The following is a 17633-nucleotide window of genomic DNA, read 5'->3' on the forward strand; positions in this document are numbered from 1 at the left end:
AATGTGTTACTGTTGATTTCCCCTTTTATGGCTGTTATTATTTGCCTTATATATTGGACGCTCCTATGTTGGGTGCATAAATATTTTCAATTGTTATATCTCCTTCTTAGATTGATCTCTTGATCATTATGTATTATCCTTCCTTGTGTTTTATAACATTCTTATTTTAAAGCCTATTTTATCTGATATAAGTATTGCTACTCCAGCTTTCTTTTGATTTCCATTTGCATGGAATACCTTTTTCCATTCCCTCACTTTCAGTCTGTATGTGTCCCTAGGTCTGAAGTGGGTCTCTTGTAGACAGGATATATATGGATCTTGTTTTTGTATCCATTCCACCAGTCTATGTCTTTTGGTTGGAGCATTTAATCCATTTACATTTAAGGTTATTATCGATATGTATGTTCCTTTTCCCATATTCTTAATTGTTTTCAGTTTGTTATTGTAGGTCTTTTCCTTCTGTTGTGTTTCCTGCCAAGAGAAGTTCCTTTAGCATTTGTTGTAAAGCTGGTTTGGTGGTGCTGAATTCTCTCAGCTTCTGCTTGTCTGTAAAGGTTTTAATTTCTCCATGAAATCTGAATGAGATCCTTGCTGGGTAGAGTAATCTTTGTTGTAGGTTTTTCCCTTTCATCACTTTAAATATGTCCTGCCACTCCCTTCTGGCCTGCAGAGTTTCTGCTGAAAGATCAGCTGTTAACCTTATGGGGATTCCCTTATGTGTTACTTGTTGTTTTTCCCTTGCTGCTTTTAATATTTGTTCTTTGTATTTAGTTTTTGATAGTTTGATTTATATGTGTCTTGGCGTGTTTCTCCTTGGATTGATCCTGTATGGGACTCTCTGTGCTTCCTGGACTTGATTAACTATTTCCTTTCCCATATTAGGGAAGTTTTCAACTATAATCTCTTCAAATATTTTCTCAGTCCCTTTCTTTTTCTCTTTCTCTTCTGGGACCCCTATAATTCGAATGTTGGTACGTTTAATGTTGTCCCAGCAGTCTCTGAGACTGTCCTCAATTCTTTTCATTCTTTTTTCTTTATTCTGCCCTGCAGTAGTTATTTCTACTATTTTATCTTCCAGGTCACTCATCCGTTCTTCTGCCTCAGTTATTCTGCTATTGATCTCTTATAGAGAAGTTTTAATTTCATTTATTGTGTTGTTCATGATTGTTTGTTTGCTCTTTAGTTCTTCTAGGTCCTTGCTAAATGTTTCTTGTATTTTCTCCATTCTATTTCCAAGATTTTGGATGATCTTTACTATCATTATTCTGAATTCTTTTTCAGGTAGACTGCCTATTTCCTCCACATTTGTGTTGTCTGGTGTGTTTTTACCTTGCTCCTTCATCTGCTGTGTGTTTCTTTGTCTTCTCATTTTCCTTAACTTACTGTGTTTGGGGTCTCCTTTTCGCAGGCTGCAGGTTCGTAGTTCCTGTTGTTTTTGGTGTCTGTCCCCAGTGGCTAAGGTTTGTTCAGTGGGTTGTGTAGGCTTCCTGGTAGAGGGGACTAGTGCCTGTGTTCTGGTGGATGATGCTGTATCTTGTCTTTCTGGTGGGCAGGTCCATGTCTGGTGGTGTTTTTTGGGGTGTCTGTGACCTTATTATGATTTTAGGCAGCCTCTCTGCTAATGGATGGGGTGTGTTCCTGTCTTGCAAGTTGTTTGGCATAGGGTGTCCAGCACTGTAGTTTGCTGGTCGTTGAGTGGAGCTGGGTCTTGGCCTTGAGATGGAGATCTCTGGGAGATTTTCGCCATCTGATATTACATAGAGCTGAGACGTCTCTGGTGGACCAATATCCTGAAGTTGGCTCTCCCACCTCAGAGGCACAGCCCTGATGCCTGGCTGGAGCACCAAGAGCCTGTCATCCACACGGCTTGGAATAAAAGGGAGAAAAAAAGAAAGAAAGAGAGAAGAAGATAAAATAAAATAAAGTTATTAAAATAAAATACAAAAAATTATTAAAATTTTTTTGTAAAAAAACCCCAAAAATCATTTAAAAAATATTTTTATGTAATTAAAAAAAAGAAAGAAGAGAACAACCAAACTAAAAAACAAATCCACCAATGATAAAAGTGCTGAAAACTATACTAAAAAAAAAAAAATTTAAAAACAGACAGAACCATAGGGCAAACGGTAAAATCAAAGCTATACAGACAAAATCACACACAGAAGCATAAGCATACACACTCACGAAAAGAGAAAAAGGGAAAAAAGTATATATATATCATTGCTCCCTAAGTCCACCTCCTCAGTTTGGGATGATTCGTTGTCTATTCAGGTATTCTGCAGATGCAGGGTACATCAAGTTGATTGTGGAGATTTCATCCGCTGCTCCTGAGGCTGCTGGGAGAGATTTCCCTTTCTCTTCTTTGTTCCCACAGCTCCTGGGGTTCAGCTTTGGATTTGGCCCCGCCTCTGCATGTAGGTCGCCTGAGGACGTCTGTTCTTCGCGCAGACAGGATGGGGTGAAAGGAGCAGCTGCTTCGGGGGCTCTGGCTCACTCAGGCCGGGGGGAGGGAGGGGCAGGATGCGGAGCGAGCCTGCGGCGGCAGAGGCCGGCATGACGTTGCAACAGCCTGAGGCGCGCTGTGCGTTCTCCCGCGGAAGTTGTCCCTGGATCCCGGGACCCTGGCAGTGGTGGGCTGCACAGGCTCCCCGGAAGTGGGGTGTGGATAGTGACCTGTGCTCGCACACAGGCTTCTTGGTGGCGGCAGCAGCAGCCTTAGCATCTCATGCCCGTCTCTGGGGTCCGCGCTTTTAGCCGCGGCTCATGCCCGTCTCTGGAGCTCCTTTAAGCAGCGCTCTTAATCCCCTGTCCTCGAGCACCAGGAAACAGAGGCAAGAAAACGTCTCTTGCCTCTTCGGCAGCTCTAGACTTTTTCCCGGACTCCCTTCCGGCTAGCTGTGGCGCACTAGCCCCCTCAGGCTGTGATCACGCAGCCAACCCCAGTCCTCTCCCTGGGATCCGACTGAAGCCCGAGCCTCAGCTCCCAGCCCCGACCCGTCCCGCCAGGTGAGCAGACAAGCCTCTTGGGCTGATGAGTGCTGGTCGGCACCGATCCTCTGTGCGGGAATCTCTCCGCTTCGCCCTCCGCACCCCTGTTGCTGTGCTCTCCTCCGCGGCTCTGAAGCTTCCCCCCTCCGCCACCCGCAGTCTCCGCCCGCGAAGGGGCTTCCTAGTATGTGGAAAGCTTTCCTCCTTCACGGCTCCCTCCCAGAGGTGCGGGTCCCGTCCCTGTTCTTTTTTCTCTGTTTTTTCTTTTCTCTTTTGCCCTACCCAGGTACGTGGGAAGTTTCTTGCCTTTTGGGAGGTCTGAGGTCTTCTGCCAGTGTTCAGTAGGTGTTCTGAAGGAGTTGTTCCACATGTAGATGTATTTCTTATGTATTTGTGGGGAGGAAGGTGATCTCCACGTCTTACTCTTCCGCCATCTTGAAGCTCCTCCCAAGTAAACAATTTTTGAAAGTTAATTTTTCCTTAGGTTAAACTTTCCTGACCCACATCAACTGAGTGCCCTGGCCCCTGAGCATCCACGCTTGGAGAGAGATTTTAAATAACCAGAATACTAGGAATGAGACTTTCATTGAATAAAAGAAGCCAGCAACTTTGGTAAAGCTTCTGCTTTTAGTGGCCCAACAGGGAATTCTGGGATACAGTAATACTTCAGGATGGTGCCCCAATATGTGTGATTCAGGACACTCCTTTAGAAAAGCTTGCAAGAAGTAATGGGCTCAGACAGCTGCGTGTCTTTTCATTTTGAAGTCTTTGGAGAGAAAGAATTTTTAGAGCATACACTAGTTTTTGGACAGGTATAAGTAATAGCTGTCATTAAAGCAGCTTTAGGATTTAGGATAACTGAATTTGAGATGCTTGGATTATGATGCCTAGTATCTCTCCTTACTTTTGCTATTAACTAAAACCTAGAGGGAAGAAAGCAGATCAGAGTATTCTAATTGTGTCTTCCCATGTGCCTAAGGGGTAGCAGTCCTTGACTGGATTTTGCATTTCCTTTCAGGCAATTCTCTTCTGCTCACAACTTTCCTAGATAGTCAGTACACTGGATATCCTCAGCCAATAGTAATGCTTCTCCTCTTCCTCTCTCTCAACTAATTCCTCAGCACTCTTGTGCCCCAGAAAGTCAGATTAAGCCATGGCTTCTGTCCAGTAAATTTCTCAATACTGTTAAAAATGTATCTTCTAAAGGTAATTGAGATTTTTAGAAGGCTTTGAAATTATATGGAGTAACTTTATTTTCTCTCAAATTGTGAGGTTATTTTGATTTCAAATAGCAACTAAGGAAAGAGTATTAATTTCTGTATTCTCTGCATATTGGAACAATACCAGCATAAAGTGATAGAAGGCCTGGAATGGCCTTCTTCCTTATTCCAAACCCACATCAGTTTCATCAGCTGTCTAATGAATACAGGCTGTGTTGGTGGATTTAAACAGGGGATGTTAGTGGAATGGTTAATAGACCAGATGATGTGAACAGAATTGTGCAGTTAGAAAAGTTGGAAAGGTAATTCTTAATCAGTGGTTGGAATACGAACCCTGACTAGCCATCTATTGTGGCCACACCAGTTTTTGAGAAATAATATGTAAAAGACTATTCTAGGCCATGGAACATTGCTCTTGGTCTATGTTGGCCCTAAAGTCGAATGTGGTATCCTAAATCAGTGACATGGGATAGACCTTCACCATCAGGTCACCTCTTGCCCCTCCATTTTAGCACCCAAACTAAATCAATCTCAGTAGTATCCTTGGCCCATTTTCCATGTGTCCTACCTTGGCTGTCATTTACTTAGATTTAAAGGGGGAAAGTGGGAATTAAGGGGAGAGGGTGTGCCATGTAGTTCTTTAGGTGGGCTCACTGAAACCTAAAACAATGCAAGGAAAAGCAAAACAAACTAGCAAGCAAGACAAAGCAAATACACAATAATAGCAAATACCAAACAAACTGCCTCACCTTTGAAGAGACATCTACATTTCAAATAGATGTCTGTCCTCAGTGCCTTCATTACTTCTACCAGGTACCTTCCCTTAACAACCTAAAAAGGGCCTTGAAGGTGAAGAATACCTAATACTTTCACTGCTGGTCGGATGGCCCGTCAGGGCTCCATCATAATTTATATGCCATTTAATCTGGGGAAGTAACAACAAAGCTCTATAGCCTTTGAGTCCTTATTGCACCTGCATCTGGGGTCCAAGGAAAGGACAACTCAGTCTCACCAGGTGCACAAGTGGTGTACAAAAGGGCTCTAACTGAAGTGCAAAAGGAAGTGAAGGGGAAGGAATAGTTCGTCCTGAAAAGGTTGAGGGGCACATATAGGAAAATTATTCTTTTATCCCTACTTTCATATCTTTTCTTTGCTATCTGAGGCAGTGGTTTGAACAGTGTATATTTGAATATTTGGCAAATCATGAAGGTGGCAAGAACAAGGGAACCAGCAGAAAACTGTGTTGGCAGATAAAGGATGGAAAGGCATCTCTGAGGGATTTCATGTTCCTATCAAGCTGCATTCATCCCAGTTCAATTCCAAAAGGGCTGAGGTTTGGGCTTAAACCTATCAGGTGGTCCAGATGGACCAAAAGTATGCCATAAGAGCAATTCTTATTCTCCTAGATCAAAGCCTAACCTAGATGTTTTTCTAATGGCCTCCTTAATCTAACTCTGGTTCTTCCTTGGTCTTCTGACCTAGGGGAGAGGTGAGGATGCAACCTGTCACAGTGCAATTACTCAGTGTATGTGGAAAGAAGGTTTTTAAGCCTTTGTTCCTTACATCAAAAGCTCCAACCTGACAACACCATGACTAAGAGTATGGTCAGCCATGACCTACATATGAATACAGTTGGCCCTCTGTATCCGTGGGTTCTGCATCCATGGATTCAACCAACTGCAGATCGAAAATACTTGGGAAAAGAATTCCAGAAAGTTCCAAAGAGCAAAACTTGAATTTTCCACATGCCAGCAACTATTTACATAACCTTTGTATTAGGGATCAACTCTGGACTTTTCAGGAAAACCATGAGAACGGAGGAGCATCTTTAAAATAGGAGTGTGAGTCAGATACATAGCTATTAAGGATCGCTAGACCGCAGGCGGCTCAAGCAGCACTAACATTGAGAAAACATCAACAACTGTCAGCTGGAATATAACTACGTCCGACCCCGGTCACTTCGCCACAGTGTTGACACTGCACTTGGGCAGCGAAGGCCAGGCCCACATCCTTGGTGGGGTAAACAACAGCAGCCAGACCTACCTCCTCAGAAAAAGGGTCCCAACACTAGCTTTCCAAAAATTCTACCTGGAAAGTGACTCCTTAGGAGCCTTCTGAAAAAACCGTTCAGGTAAAACTATATCGGTAAGGTTTCCCCTGCCATGGGACAGTAGAACGTTCCTATGAAACCTTTCGTAAGTTGAAATGGTGTAAAGCAAAGAAGCAATTACCTTAGGACACATCTTGCAAACAGATGCTCACAATAAATCAAGATAAAGAACAGATGCTTATAGTTCAGAGCTCTGGCGGCTTGATGCTGAGATGCTGAGTGTAGTTCCCAGGGAAGGAGCTTGGCGGTGCCACTCTGGCTGCCTGGGGTGGGAGCTGCCTCTGTAACAGCTACTGCAAAACAAACACGGAATGCTATTTTCAATTTTCATCTTTTTTTTTGTAAAAGTGAAAATCCTCTTTGGATTTTTTTTTTTTGCTTAGTGAAAACCTACAAATGTAGATCTTTTGTAAAAGCAAAGTGGTGTAGAGCAAACTTGCAAAAAACTGGGGGATACCTGTATCTGAACGCCTTCAATGAGACAGAAATGCATTTTCCTGCCAGGCGTCAGTCTGGAGGAGGACAGTCCAGGACTGTGTGGCGCAATCCAGGCACCCAAGGCCCGTTCACCTCAATGCTCTGCTCTCCCCAGAGTGTGGCCCTTGTAGTGGCTGGAGTTCGAGCCTCAAATTCTCATTTTGGCCGGCAGATGGAAAAAAAAATATGATGAAGTTCAAAAGGCACCCTCCCACTGTCCTTTAAGGAAGGTCCAGAAACAACCATCTAACACTTCTGCTTACAGTTTATTAGCCAGACATAGTTATCTGGCCATGTTCAGTTGTAAGGGAGATGAGGAACTGCCACTTTTATTCTGTATGATTATATACCAGGTAAAACTTGGGAGTGTGATTACACTGGGAAACTAGAGAATGGGAGTACTGGTCCTTAGTTACTGTGGCAGAGACTGCTAGTTAGCCCCACCACACCCAGGTTACAGATGTGGTGCATATATACAATGGAATATTACTCAGCCATAAAAAGAAATGAAACCGTGCCATTTGTAGAGACGTGGATGTACCTAGAGACTGTCATACAGAGTGAAGTAAGTCAAAAAAAAAACAAACCAAATATTGTATAATATTGCTTATATGTGGAATCTAGAAAAATGGCACAGATGAACTTGTTTGCAAAGCAGAAATAGAGACACAGATGTAGAGAACAAACTTATGGACCAAGGGGGGAAGGGGAGGTGGGATGAACTGGAAGATTGGAATTGACATATATACACTACTATGTATAAAATAGATAACTAATGAGAACCTACTGTATAGCACAGGAAACTCTACTCAGTGCTCTGTGATGACCTAAATGGGAAGGAAATCTAAAAATTGGGGGATAGTATATACATATAACTGATTCACTTTGCTGTACAGCAAAAACTAAGACAATGTTGTAAAGCAACTATACTCCAATAAGAAGTAATTTAAAAATGTGAAGAAGGTTTATTGGATTATTTGCTATTTATTAGTGACCAGAAACTGGAAGAAACAGAATATTTAACAAGTTTTGTGGCCCAGGGAGCAGGGGAAGGTGGCAAGGAATGATCACATAGCAACATGGTGGACATCTATACTTGTCATCTGGGTTCGTACTTGAGAATGAGGAGGCCCTGGAAGCCTAAGTGACTTGTCAAAGGTCAGGTAACTATAACCTGCCAGTAACTATAACCCACAACTGACTCCCAACCAGTATCCTCTCATGCCTCATGGATACCCAGTGCCATACAGATAAGGAAGATTTCTCTACTCTGTACCTAAGAGATTACTCACATTTTACGTGGCAGATTCAATAGGATGGCCAAGAGACAAAAAACAAAAGGGAAGAAATTCCTATTTATTACCATTGTGTACTTTACCAGTGTTAGTCGTCTGAGTCAAGACCCCAAAGTCTATAAATTCCCAACACTCCTCTGCCTCTGCACAGCATTCCCAGCAGGTGACCTGGCCTCTGCTTGAATCTCCTCAGTGACGGGGGAGCTACTTTGAGACAGCCCACCCTGATTCATGTTGCTTTAGTTGTTACGTAGTTCCTGATACAGAAGAGAAAATATCTTCCCCCCATTTTGCAAAAAGGCTCTGAATGAATTTAAAACCATGCTAAAAAGTATTTGTGGAAAGAGCGGTTACTATTCTTAACTTAATATCAAGATTTGGGACATACCCTAGAGTCCTTTGAAAACATAATTTGTAACCTAACTCAAGAGTTACAACTAATTGAATACCTAAAACCATTCTAACTGTTGTGTTAGTGACTTCACAGGTGATTGGTTGATATGTTATACTCATTGTTATTTAAGAGATTCATTTAGGATAAAAGAGGACAAGGAAACATCCTGTAAGATGGGAGATGGAGAAATAGGAGGCTCTGAAGTATTGTGGTATTTTATGTGCTAGTGGGAAAAACAAAAGCTACAAATTGAAGAACTTTCAAGGGTCTTGATTTTCATATTTCACATTCTAGGAACTTATTTTTATAATTAAAAAAAGTTATGATAGTAAATTTTATGTTATTTTAATTTTATCACAATAATTTTTTAAAGGTGGGGGGAGGTATGGTACAGGAAATGAAAACAGCAATAGTTTCAGAGTTGACATGTCAAATTATACTTGGTCTCTTCTCCAATCCACATTATCTGAAGGAACATTGCCAATTGGCGAGTCAGAGTTTTGTGCAATGGTTTGCTTTTATAACAGGTGCACTTTTTAATCCCCTGAATGGACTGGTAAACAAGAGGTAGGGATACACATTTATAACCCTGGATGTTCTGGAAATTTTTAAATATATATTTTCTAGTAAATAATTAGATTGTCCCAGATGGCCACACACATTTGACTCTCCATAAACACTGCTTGCTCACACATACTTTAATAGAATTATATCAATAGGGAAGGTGGACTTTCATCATCGAACTTGAGCTGAACTATACAGAAGTCCATCTGAATCATAAACAAAGGTCTATAAATTTGATGTATAGGCCCAGATGTTGAAGAGTAGGTGGGATAAGAGGGCTTTCCAGGAAAATACTGAAAAACCAAATTCCCATCCTCAAAGGCTTTTCAAGGTTTGTGGGTCTTGTTCATGTTACTGGAAGCTCTACACAGCAGTTATTTCGTCTGCTCTTGGGAAACATACATATCCACCTAGTGAACTGTAATTTCTCAAAGGCCAAACCTGGGTGCCATTCTTTCACCAATTTCCGCATGTCTTATGGCCATCAACGCTCTCTCCTGCCTCGCCACCAGGAGTTAGAAAATAACAACTACCATGACAGGTACAGAGAATTACCTAGTTCCTCTTACCTACTGGATTGTGAGTCTTTTGAAGTCAGGCTCCATTGTGTTTTACACATAACAGATAGTCAAATAATTGTTGGGTGCTGTAGGAAAGCAGAGGAAGGAACAATTAACTTCAGCTCCTGCATGAAAGGAAGGTCAGAACCACTTTCATGTAAAACCTTCGGAGTTGGCCCAGTAAGGATTTTCTTTCTATTTTTTTTTCTTTTTGCTGGAAGGACCCAGTGCAAACAATTAAAAGAAACATTTCTTAAGATAGGAACAAACTCACAGCCAGTGAGCAAACATTTGGCATAGAGGAGATTCAAATATGTTCTGCCCAAGGTTCCAGGATCACCAAATACCAATATCATTTTTTCTCTAACGGTCCAGGTTGAACATGAATTGTGTTTGGGGGAGGGGACAGAGGGGCATGTGAGCCACCTACAGCTAATTCATTTTCTCCCAGTTTTGAAACGACAGCTCAACCAGCACCATGGGTTTTAAACTTTTATTTTTAGCCACAGAACCTCATCTTTTTGCAAACAAATTCTTACCCACAATCCCTATATTTAGATTAAAACAGGTGAAAGTACAGCAGCGCAGGTGGAAGCAGCAGGAGCCCAGCCACTCCACTGAGCCCCCTCCCTTCCCCCAAAACCTTCCGGCCACATCAGCCGAAACGCAGACTCAAAGGACCAGTTTGAGGCCCACAGACAACCTGACGCAACCTGGTAAAAATCCATGGAAAATGTGCTTGTGAAGCAAAATGGACCCAGGAAAACCCCGCACAGGCTCCGCAAGGTCTAGGGCTATTTATTTTCTGCTGCCCCTCCCCTCCCCCACCCATCGGGGAATGGGGAACTGTGGTGTTCAGGATTGCATCACTGCCACACAGCCTTTCCCCTTCCTCTTCTCCACTGGGGACCTTTCAGCACAGTCTCTGCTCATCACGCCTCTTGAAGTCAAAGCTGTTTCCCTGGGGAGGGGAGCTACATGTTGTAAATAAGAATCTGGGCTCTGAGTCTGACTCTGGGCTCCAGGACTTGATGGGTGCTGGCGCCTAGGTACTCACTCTCATTTTGTCCTAGATTTGCCGCTCACGCTAGAGGGACAGTAACAGCACCTGCCCTATAGTGTTGTCGTAAGGATTAATAAGAACCCTGGGACAGGGCCAGGCACAGAGTAAATGTTTGGTAAATGCTGGGTATCATTAGGAACACAGTTGGTTTGCTTGCCTGATGCTGGAAAACCAGCTGAAGCGGCTCACTCCATCTGCCCCTAATTTCCTGGGTCACCTGAATGTTCCTTGCTGGCTGCAAGCCAAACACGTGATCTCGGCGATCACTCCTATGTGTATTCCTATGCATGTGTCAGTTTGAGAAGTATCGGAGCACATCAGGTGCCACTGCTTTCCTCCTGCACTCTATGCAGCAAACCTTTAATGACAACTCTCAGAAGCTTCTAGAAACTCCAACTTTTGTCGGTTCTGTTTTTCCCCAAAGATACTTTGTTATTCAGCCCTTATAGTTCTGAGCTGGCCTTCTCTTTCTTGTATCATGAAAACCCATGTTAAACAGTTTTTAATTGGTACAAGCAGGACTGACTAAATAATTTTCAGGACCCAGTGAAAAATGAAAGCCTGGGGTGCCTTGTTCACAATAATTAAGAATTTCAGGGCAGTGACAGCAGAGCATGAAACCAAGTGCAGGGCCCTTCTGTCACATATCTATGAAGCTGGCCCTGAATACAAACGTCAGCATCTTTAAAGCCTTTGCTTCGTTTATCTGTGTCACAGTCAGGATAGGATATTCAATTTACATGATGAGATTTCCCTTTTTTTTTATGCAGGAAGGACTGAAGGACAGAAAGTACATATATATGACACTTGTTTATTCCTCCCACAGAAAATTGTTGTAAATAAGAGGCAAGAGATTCTGTCCAAAGGTCTATATGACAGATTCTTATAGAAGCAGGAAAATGGTATTTTCTCTTTCTGCTGGGGAAAGAGTTAGCGCAGTTTTTTTTTCTTGGACTCCCTTATGATACTTCATTTTAGCAAACACCCCAGAATCTCATCTTTCAGCTGTCACCAGTCTCATAAAAAGATCTCACTATTCTTAAAGGTGTTGTACTCGCTATTTACGAAGGAGGTTAACTGTTAACTTATCAGTACTTCTTTTGTTGTGCTGTGAGGAATCCTCATAGGAACCGAGCTGACTTTTCTGCTATCTTAATAGTGATTCCCCCCAGAAGCAGAGCCTGAGATAGGATTTAATTATCAATAGTTTATTGGGAGATGCAGCGAAGGAGGGAAGGGAAGGCAGCCAAAAACTAAAAAAGGTGAATTATTAAGCCAGCTATCCCAGCGATTGACTGGAAATTAATCATGTTGAGAGACCCTGAGATACAGTGAGATACCACAGACCACCGAAATATCTCACCTGGGGGCTCAGGGGGCTGGGGCCTTTAAACACCAACTCCTATCAGTCAGTGATTGAGAACTGCTGGGGGTGGGCGGGCTAATGCAGCCAGTGCACTCTGGGATGGTAAGGCCTCAGGGACAGGCAGACGCTGGGAGCCTCTGCTACAACTGCAATATTAAATTGGAAAGCAAATCTACACTGCAAGAGAAAATTGGAAAGCAGACAGCTTTGGGTTCCAAGATCAGCGCTACTGATTAGACGCAGGATGATTTGGGGTAAGTTAACACACGGACCTCTTCTTCATCTATAAAATAGAAATACTACCTCACCTACTTTCAGGATTATCGGGGTGATTAGAACTGTATGAAGCATCAGACATAGCCGTTTATTGTATATAGAGAGCTGCCATTAAATTGTTTTTAAACTAGTATGTATTTCTCAAACTTAAATATTCATAACTTTCACTTGAAAATCTTGTTAAACTACAGATTTTGATTCAGCATACTTGGGTCGGGCATGAGGTTCTGCATTTCTAGCAAGCTCCCAGGTGATATGGATACTGCTGGTCCATGGACCACACTTTATGCAGTCAGATTTTAAACCATTCTAAAAGTTGTGTGTTTTTTTTAAACTACAATATGCAGTAACTCGTAAAATATTTTCCCTGGATCCATTGAGTTTCATCATAGCAACAACAAAAAAAGTTTGATTGTATTTGTGACAGCTGTTAGCCTTATACGGAACATAACAACCAGCTGGGTTGATCACCACTAATAAACTGAACTGACTGGGGTTCCCAAAGCACAGTTACACAGAGAAAAAGTACAGAATGAAAAATATATAGGCTAGATAAGTATTTCAGCATTATGGGAAACCTAAGAAAAGGAAAAAGTTGCATCATTATTAGAGAATGAGGAAAAGGAAGAGAGCCCAAAGGCATATTTCTAAGCAATTCATGACACTAATCCAAAATTAATGTGATATGCTTTGAGACGTTTCCTATGTACCATACATTATGTAGGGTAATGATGTAAAAGAATGTACGTGGTGTTTACAATCTGTTGAGGGGAACAGACACATACATGCAGAGACTAAGCAGTAAAGATGTGAATAAATAGTTCTCCTTAGTGGGAGAGTTTCGTCAGGCACAGGGAGATTATTTTGGTCTGGAATACCTAGGAAAAGTATAGTTGGAAGGGGGTTTTCAACTGAGCCTTCAGAGGACAAGAGAGTCTTGAGTTTGAATATAGTGGGAATATATAGGGAAATGGTCATAACTTTAACAAAATGGTTCTAGAAAATGTGCCTCAAAAAGGGCATTGTTTAGGAATATATGTTGTCAGTAACAGGGCTTGGTTATGAACTGTGGCCAACAATGTACTTATTGACCCCCAGCTGAGGCAGGTGGAGGTCAAGGAGCAGGGGGCAAATAGGAGCATCATGCTAAGAATATGGAAATTGGAGTCAGATGTGGCTTCGCACACAGATTTCGATAAGAACTAGATGTGTGGCTTGGAAACGCTCTTCACTCTGAATCTCCTTTCTTATCCATAAAATGATGAGTTCATGTTTTCTAAGTAGGATTGAGGTGATGATTAAATGAGATAATTCATGAAAGGTAACCCATGTGTATTCCTGAGCACAGGGCCTGGTTCATAGTCAGTGTTTGAAAAGTAGTGAGTATTAACAGAATCAAAACAGAAAGGAGAAAGGCCAGCAAAAGTTTTTTAAAAAAAACAAGAAAGAAAGAAACCTCATTGTGGTCACAGCAGTGCTTATGACCAGGAAGTTCTAGGAGGTGAAGGGGGTCACAAAGACTGGGGCTCCAAGATACCTGGAAGCACATAGCTTCAGTTTATATTGTCAATGACACACACACACAGCATATTTTAATCTTTCATATAAGAGAAGGGTGGGTGGATGGCTGCTAGATGTGCTGCCCCCCTCAGGAATAAAGATTCCATTGCCCCACCACACTGGGGGTTCCTTCTAGCCGAAGAGAGCCACCTTGCTCAGAGTCACACCCCTCCCCTGTGGTCCACATCCAGTGACTGTTGGTGCAGAGGTGCCGGCTGAGGAGCTATCCACAACTCTGAAGGGTTGAGTCCATCTTCAGAAATTGCCACAGGGTCGACTGAAGCTTCATTTAGATGGCATCACATCTCAGTTTCTCCTTCTACTCAATCCTGTTTCCTTCCTTTCCCTTCCACAAGTGTTGAACCCAAGGACACTCTGTAATAAATTTCCTGCATGGTAATCTCCATCTTAGTGTCTGCTTCCTGGAGGACATGTAGCTCTTGGCACAAGGTGGTAGTGTAGGTATTAAAATGATCACAGGTAATGCATTTGTATGGTGTATGTGGAAGGAAATACACTAGCTGGTGCTAGTTTCCACCATTGGAGAAATATGAAGGAAATACTCACTTTAAAGACAATTGAATTGGGTGACTTTTCTAACTCAGTTGAGACTTTAGAAAAAAGATAAGCTGGGGTGAAAGGCTGAGGTTCTCCTTAGTAGCCTATAAAGAAGCTCTCATGTCCTTCAAGAGAAGAGCTGAGAAAGTTGAGGACAAGGCCCAGGAACTAGCATTAGAGTAGCCAAATTTCAATGGAGGTTAAACTCTCAGCCTAGACAGATCTGCTATGCCAAGGTCAAGGCCCTGCTTGGGTAAAAATAAGACTCTGACATATGTGGTATGGGCACACCTGGGTAGATTACCACTCCCCACCCCTATCTCGAATCACCAGATTCCCACGAGCCCTACAGAAGTAGTCTGCCCATCCCTAGTCAAGGGTAGTACTCTTCTCTTGTTCAAAGGCAGTACAGAAGTTTTTTTTCTTACAAGACAGCATATGCCAAAGTCAGGACCTGGCCCAACCCTATTGACCCACTCGGCCACTAGGTCTATAACTATAAGTTGCAGCAAACACAGCCAGAGACATGGTGGGTGTGAGAAGGGAGGAAAGAGACTATATCCCAAAGGAGCTACAGGACCTAGTCCTCCTTTATAAACATGCACTGGAAGATTATAGATAGGATTGGTTTCTGAGGGTGCTAGAATATTGTTGAGCACAGAGTTTATCAATTTGAGAGACTCTTCTAGGATTATGTTATTTAAAATTCTGGCAAGAAACACCAAGAGATGGTGCAAACACAATCCTAGGGTGGCTCTTAAAAGCATGGAAAAAGTGATAGCTCACACTAAGTGGGAAAAGAAACACCAGAGTTGTCATGGCAGCTGGTAGACAAAGGAAATAAAAGGCTGAGAGAAGTACACAAGCCAGAGTACATATACTGTGTAAGGCTGGAGATGCCATTACAGAATTATTATGCTTACTGATAATAGGGCATCCCCCAGCCACACACCCACATGCACACTATAGAGGACAGGTGGTGGTACTTAACCATCTGAAGCCAGATAGATGCCATTATCGTAACGTATGGCAAGAACGAAAGGCTAATGGATGGATCTGACTTGCAGAAAATTGTGGAACTGATTAACAGAAAACTGTATCCCTAGGGAAAAATAGGGGGCAACTAACAGGGTCCTATATGTACTCAATCTGTATAATGAAAAGAAGTCAAGGATGACTCATCGCGAGGTTGACAGCAGTTGCTCCAATATATAGTCATGATCCATGGCCCAGATTCCAGGTCTGAATGCTTTTTCAGACCTGGAACCCAGTTACTAAAGAGGTCAGATACCAACAACTTTGCAACACCGTGGCAAGTGTCCACAGTGATGAGTCCCCCAGTCTTTCTCCAGGGCCATTTACATAAACAAATGTGCCCTATGGAAGGGGACTATTGGACGGGGTCTGAGGTAACACTGATGCCCAGAGATCTGAAACATCATCGTTTCTCCATTAAAAATGGAGCTATACGAGGGCCAAGTAATAAATGGATTCAGTGGATAAATCAACATTTCAAACTAAAGATTTGTGTCTTCCTAATACTCAGGAAAATCGTGTTTTTAAAATTTGTTTCTTCCATTTCCCTTTTCTTAAAAAATTGAAATGTAGTTGACATACAATATTATGTTAGTTTCGGATGTACTACATAGTGATTTGACATTTACGTTCATTAAGAAAATCATCACAATAAATCTAGTAACATCTGTGCTCATGCAAAGGTATTATAATATAATTGACCATATTCCTTATGCTGTATATTACATTCTTGTGGCTTATTTATTTTATAACTGGAGGCTTGTATCTCTTAATTGCCTTCACCTATTTTGCCCAACCCTGGACCCTCCTTCTGTCTGGCAAACATCTATTTATTCTCTATGGGTCTGTTTTTGTTTTGCGTGTTCGTTCTGTTTTTTAGATTCCATATATAAGTGAGATCATATGGTATTTATCTCTCTCTGACTTATTTCATAAAATACCCAAAAGTGGAATTGCTGTATCATATGGTAGTTCTATTTTTAATTTTCTGAAAAACCTCCATATTGTTTTCCATAGTGAACGCACCAATTTACATTCCCACCAACAATGCACCACGGTTCCCTTTTCTCCATATCCTTGCCAACATTTGTTGTGCTGTAGTTGTGGTATTCCTCTCATTTCTGTGTCACTAACCCTGGGGTGTGGGTCCTGACTATATCACACCTCTGCCCCTCGTACCCATTTTGTTGTGTATCCTTCTTTATAACATTAGTTATGGAAAATTTTATCTGCTAGTCTAAAGATCGTTCTCATAGATAGTTGCTTTGTAAGTAGTTGTAATTTTGGTGTGCCCACGGAAGGAGGTGTGTTCAGGTCTCCCTACTCTGCCATTGTGGGGAAGCTCCATTTCCCATTTTCTTGGATGGTAGACCTGATCTTCTGGATTCATCTTTGAATTTTATGGCTTTACAATATGGAAGATTTCTCCAACTTTATATTTTAGTATTTTATAAGCCTGTTTCTGCAATGATTTTAAAAATCAACTTTAATATACAGATAAAATGCATCCATTTTAAGTGTGCAGTTTGATAGGTATTCGTCTGTGCACCTACCACCCGATGAAGTTACAGTAAATTTGGTTATTCCAACCAAGGTATATTTCCAAAAATTCCCTCATGCCTCTTGATCATCAATATCTACCCCCACCAGATACAGTAACTGCTGACCTCTTTTCTATCACTATAGATTAATTTTCCTCTCCTAAAAGGTCACATAAAAGGAATCATGAAGTACATCTTCTTTGGTGTCTGGCTTCTTCAGCATGTTTTTGAAATCCACAGTGTGTGTATCAACACACACGTTGATTTTTTTTTTTTTTTTTTTTTTTTGCGGTACGCGGGCCTCTCACTGTTGTGGCCTCTCCTGTTGCGGAGCACAGGCTCCGGACGCACAGGCTCAGCGGCCATGGCTCACGGGCCCAGCCGCTCCGTGGCATGTGGGATCTTCCCGGACCGGGGCACGAACCCGTGTCCCCTGCATCAGCAGGCGGACGCTAAACCACTGCGCCACCAGGGAAGCCCCACACATTGATTTTTATTATCAAGCATTGATTTCTATTATCAAGCAGTCTTCTGTTGTATGGATATATCATTTGTTTAACCACTCATTTAATTGACATTTGGGTTTTAGGCTACTATGAACAAAGCTACTATGAATATTCATGCAC

General features: G+C 42.1%; 1 long non-coding RNA gene across 1 annotated transcript in view; it reads left to right on the top strand.

Annotated features, from left to right (window-relative positions):
* The first annotated feature begins 8187 nt into the window (after positions 1 to 8187).
* LOC125964286 (uncharacterized) overlaps positions 8188 to 17633 on the top strand; it is a 190012-nt gene continuing 180566 nt past the window's right edge. Inside the window, exon 1 of the long non-coding RNA XR_007477185.1 lies at positions 8188 to 8204. This is a non-coding gene — a long non-coding RNA (uncharacterized LOC125964286). The remainder of the gene's footprint in view (positions 8205 to 17633) is intronic.

This window comes from Orcinus orca, chromosome 4, assembly GCF_937001465.1.
Source record: "Orcinus orca chromosome 4, mOrcOrc1.1, whole genome shotgun sequence".
Lineage (NCBI taxonomy): Eukaryota > Metazoa > Chordata > Mammalia > Artiodactyla > Delphinidae > Orcinus > Orcinus orca.